We start from the raw sequence: 5,294 nt of genomic DNA, 5'->3' as shown, positions 1-5,294 counted from the left end.
CTTTCAAAATCTCAGCCAAATATTTTGTCAGTTAAAACATCTGATTTCATGCAACATTGCCTGAAAAGTTCATTCATTATTATCAGATTGTATTGAAACACATTGATTTCAATGTCAATCCATTCATGGAGTTGATATAGATAGTGCATACCAAAATATTGAAACATACAAATTCATGTCCAGAGATTTGTTTTTGTTTGCCATTGTTTGGCCCTGTAGCTCTCAGCCTACCATGGTTAACAGATCACAACCATTTATCTCCCTTAGCACCTCACCATGGGGCAGGACCGCAACACTCTTCACCACCTCAACTCCCTGCACCTACATTTAACATACGGAGAGTTACTCAAGGTAGGGACTGATCTCTGAAATATTAGTGAATAGAAAGGCCCCATGTGTATTATCAGTCATGGTTAACAGATAACTACCATTTAATAAAAAAATTTTCCCCCTCTCGCACACCGCCCACCTCACTATGGGCCAGGAACGGCAGTCCCTCCTCAACTCCCTCCACCCCCACACCAGCCCTCAACGTGCAGCGAACAGAGGAGCTTTGTAAGTCATGTTTCTTTTTAAATTTAATCTCCTTAATACCTATCTCATATATTGTATTGTGTAAGCATACTTGGCTTTGGATGCTACATACCATAAACATAAACATATCTGTCTGTTTGATTACAGGTGCTGTGAGGAAAAACATGGTGACACGGTCTGCCACGGACACTGAGGTCACCAAACACGCAATCAGGTGTTTCAATCGGCGGTGGATCGGGCAACGAGGAGATGTGTTCCGCCTCCATCCACACAAATGGAGTAATAGGAGAAATAAGCATTAAACAATCTTTTTATTGAACTTCTTGTCATTCACCAGTTATTCATTTTTTCTGATATTTTAGCTGTGCATAGCGCAGTATTTCATTGAAGTTGTAGCCTATTAGATAAAATATTTCCTGTCTGCACTGACCTAGGCCTATAAAGCACTAAATTAGGTTTTGACCACAAAATGAATGTAAAGTAGCCTAGGCAATGTAGGCTACTTAACAAAAACAGAATAGCTTATAACCTGTAACTTTCCATAAATGTCCATTTTATATTTCCATTGAGTAGTGATCACGTTTGTACAGTAAATTGATGTCTTGACTTAAACCTTTTCTGTTAGGTTTATTGGCAGTATTGTTAAGTTAAAAATACGAGACAATGCAGATTAATCGTAGGCCTATAAGGTTTTAATCGCGGATGCGGAGTGGATGCAGTGCGGAGCCACGGCAGGTCCGCGATCCGCCTTCGTAGCGGATCCGTTCCTGAGAGCATCTGGACTCCGATACGGGTCCGTTTCGCGGGTCCGTTCCGGAAGCCGTCATACCTCCGCGGCGGATCCGCCGCGGAGTCCTTTTGCTGTGTGGGAAGGGGGTGGGGGAGACACATTAAACTTTCTTTATAATGAGCGCATAAAACGACTTGTTGTTTTGGGACATTAAGCTACGTTAAGCTTTTTCACGTTAAGGATTGTAGGCCTATGTCCTTAATTTATTTATATATTTAGGCTACTTGCGCAAACCCTGGATACTTTTAATGCCACACAACAATATTGGTGGTATTTGTTACATTAGCTTCAAAAGGCACCGCTTCAGAAAGCTGCACTGCTTGTGATAGAAGGGGGTGGGGGAGGGGAGAAAGCTCGAGTAGCCGAGAGAGACGCCGAGAATGATCGGTTGAAAGCGGAGGTCAACAACCTCAAACGAGAGCTTCAACAACTCCGAGAGACCAGAGCCACAGAGACATTTTACAGGAGATGAGAGCTGGAATCGGAGAACTTCAGGCGATGCTACGTGAGCAGAGAAGTTATTCGACGCCTGAGAGACCAATCCCCAGGTGCACCTCGACACCAGCTCCAGAAACGTCCTCCTTGCAAATGTCTCCATTGGCCCTCTCCGTCACACTCAACGACAGCATCCAAGTTCCTAGTCAACACGCAGACGTGACCTTCCGTGATGTTGGTCCCGAAGACCACGCTAAGATTCACCAACAGAGCTACGGCCAAGTGGGCAGATACGGATGTCTGCTCTTCAGGTCCATCGTCACAGAGGAACACTATAAAGCCTGGAGCAAAACCACCAACTGGGATGGAGCGAAGGGCAAGCGAGCACTGCCGCAGAATGTGAAACACTTTGTGGTCTCAACACTACAACGAAAATTCCCTGCTATATGGCGAGGAGTGAACTGAAGGACTGCATCAATAAGATCAACGAATTCCTCCGCACAACACGCAGATCTTCCCAGGGATTTAATGTGCTTTAAATTTAGACTGTAGAATGTTGAATGTAGACTGTTCATTATTTCAATAAATACGTTTTCTCCGAAGCACTATCCCGACTTCGTCTTTCTATAGGCTAGGCTAAGCATATCATGGAGATAGAGTAGAAAACTGGATTTAACTAAACAAATGTAACTAAGTAAACTGATTGTTTACTCTACAGTAGGCTATGTTCCCCCTCTCAGGCTGTACAGTAGGCCTATTGAAAGTAGACTAATGAGCTTAGACACATTAGCGCTCCACGCAGTGGCGTAAATATAGTTGGTGCAGCAAGTGCAGTCGCACCAGGGCCTGTGACCTCCGTCGCTACCCCCGCCATGCAATTGCTGGAAAATTCTATACCGGTCCTTTCCGACTACCTGCGTGCCTTTAACCAGGCCAAGGCTACAGCGCAGACACTCGCAAATAAATGGGAGTACATTTGAAAATGTTAGAGCACGGAGAGTGAAGCGTCACTTTGACGAACTATCGAAAGATGAACGCTTAACAAAGGCGAACACTTTAACAGGGGGAATTAATTGGGCATGAATCATTGTGCTGAACGGTATTTGTCAATGAGCAGAAACACACACGACATTCAAACTATTGATAAGATGTACTGGTCTGTATCTATAGGCTAACATTGGACAAATAAATGACACTGACTCGCCATATCCTGACTCCGGAAAAAAAAACATTTTCTTGCTTTGCCGCAAACTCAGCAATGAAATCATAGGCCAGTTTGCAGGTAGCCTAACGTCTTTTTCATAGAAGGGAGAGCCTAGTCTCTCCCATGACATGCAGGTGCGCAAATAGTTTTTAATAGCCTGTTCAACTTCGAAAAGCTTCGTTCACCCGATGCCAGTCACTGATCGCAATTTCAAAGTTCGGAAAGCTTCATCTTTTTAAGTTTTAAGTGCAGTGGCCCCTATCTGCCCCCTTTGGAATTATATCTCGAGCCTATTATAAGGTCCAGTGCGTTATGTCCTGGGATTCGGATGTGCTCAAAAGGAAAAGAAAAAACACTTTTTTATAGATGGTTATGAGGAGCAATATGAGAGAGAAATTTGATGATCATTGATCGTTGTTTTGGGACATTAAGCCTTTTCCATAGGCGTCAGTGAAGGAGATTGAAGAATACGAAAATATTTCTTAACTACAAAAACTCAGTGTCTATAAACTCAGAGTCATTCAGACTCAACCCTCTTGTTGTTTTATTATCTTTTTCGTTGTCGTTTGAACGTTGGCAAGCAGGCATGTTGCGGTTGCAATTTAAGTGACATTTCTACAGTAGGCCTACAACATGCTGTTAGGCTGGGCTATACTGTCAATGTACTTGTACAGGTAAATGTTCAACAATTGCTGGTGTACAGGTTATATAATAAATTAGCTAAATCATTTGTCCAACTGTTTAAACATTTTTCTGGCAACATCACTGTGCTTGCTTGGATGTCATTGCACACTTCCATTTCCAAAGCAATGGAGGCTGCTAATAACAACTTAATATTGTGCTATCAATGTAACTCAAACAAACAAGGCTTGTAAACAAGATTTGGCAAAAGGGCATTATGAGAACGTAAAGATCAATGTTCTGAAAGTGACAGTGCACCATTTATAAGTAAAACAGCATTTCTTCAGAAATTAATGTTTAAAAACACACAGTAACGGTCTGTAAATAATAGGCCTTTTATTTTACTTTAGGTGTTTGAGTTATCATTTAAATGTCACTCACTCAAAGCCACTCACTTAGGGCACCGAAATGGCCAGCAGGCCACCATCTTGACATGTCTTTATTAAGCTTTGATTTACAATTTAGTAGGCTCTCCATTGATTTTAATGAGTAGGCCTAGGCCTTAAAGTTACAGTATTTCTATCACAATTTACCAGACTTTGACCTTTTTTCGGTTTTTAACAAAATTCTGACTGATTGTTCCTTGTATTGCATCATGAGCACTGCGCCTATTGAATCTGTTGTTAGCCTTAAGCCTAGCTCAGTCACTATGCTATACCACATCTCCCTCCATTGGAAGAGCAATGAGCTGCATTGAGCGTAATATAAACTGCATTTAGAATGCCAAATCCATATTTCTAGATATTTTGGTGAAAGTAACTTAAAAGTAATGCAATAGTAGTGTAATGCCTTACAATTCAGAGACAGTAATATTATAATGTAACAAATTACTTTGAAATGACAGTAATAATACATTACGATTTTGAAGTAACTTGCCCAACACTGCATACTATCCATGTGTTCTCCTTCTGATCAATCCCTTCTAACCCTCTGGTCCCAGGATCTGGGAATGGATTTGACACTAACCTGGGGGTCTAATCTCGGTCGCGTCCACTCGTATTCAGTGTGTGCTAGGCATGGGGTAATACAATGTAAGCTCCTACACCGTGTGTACTGGATAAAAGCCAGACTCTCCCGTGTTTATCCCAACACTGATCCAATTTGTGACCGATGTCATCAGCACCGTGGCACTCTGGTTCATATGTTTTGCGTATTCTCTTCTGTCTCCGATGTGTTGCAGATACAATTAGAACCATGCCCTGTTGCGGCCTTGTTTGGAGTCCTCCCTGACAGGGGCGCCTGCAGGAATTAATGCTATGGTACGCACACCCATCACCCCCCCCCCCCCCATTTTTTCAATATTTGTCCGTTTTAGGTCCGTGCATTGGTCAGTCAGCAAAAAATTTGCCTACATAGCATAACAACATCCACATGCAATAATACAACGACAACAATGACCTACAGTATTCATTTGGACAACTTGATACAGCCCTATACAGGCTTAAGTTACCTTTAGTTTTGTTCTAGCTTAACGTGACGTCTGGCTTTAGTGCAGTCTAACGTTCTGACAAGCACACCGATTGCCTACCATGTTCTTGTCCATCTGGAATAATCCTAGCTTTGCTGCCTCCATCCTTTCTGTTTTCGATGTTTAAACTTGTGATATCCATGATGAGTATTGAGTTAGTGAATTAGCTCAACATTGTGTGC

The 5,294-nt window shown here is 42.2% G+C and overlaps 1 long non-coding RNA gene across 1 annotated transcript; it reads left to right on the top strand.

Annotated features, from left to right (window-relative positions):
* The first annotated feature begins 325 nt into the window (after positions 1-325).
* LOC143134961 (uncharacterized) lies at positions 326-853 on the top strand. The gene is made up of 3 exons (XR_012988739.1): positions 326-351; positions 485-555; positions 682-853. It is a non-coding gene; the product is annotated as an uncharacterized LOC143134961 (long non-coding RNA).
* Positions 854-5,294: the final 4,441 nt, after the last annotated feature.

Source organism: Alosa pseudoharengus, unplaced genomic scaffold (assembly GCF_046254945.1).
Source record: "Alosa pseudoharengus isolate Yale_2024_CS ecotype anadromous, Long Island Sound unplaced genomic scaffold, YU_APseudo_1.1 YU_APseudo_1.1_scf_2, whole genome shotgun sequence".
Lineage (NCBI taxonomy): Eukaryota > Metazoa > Chordata > Actinopteri > Clupeiformes > Clupeidae > Alosa > Alosa pseudoharengus.
This window is presented reverse-complemented; position numbering and strand designations above follow the sequence as displayed.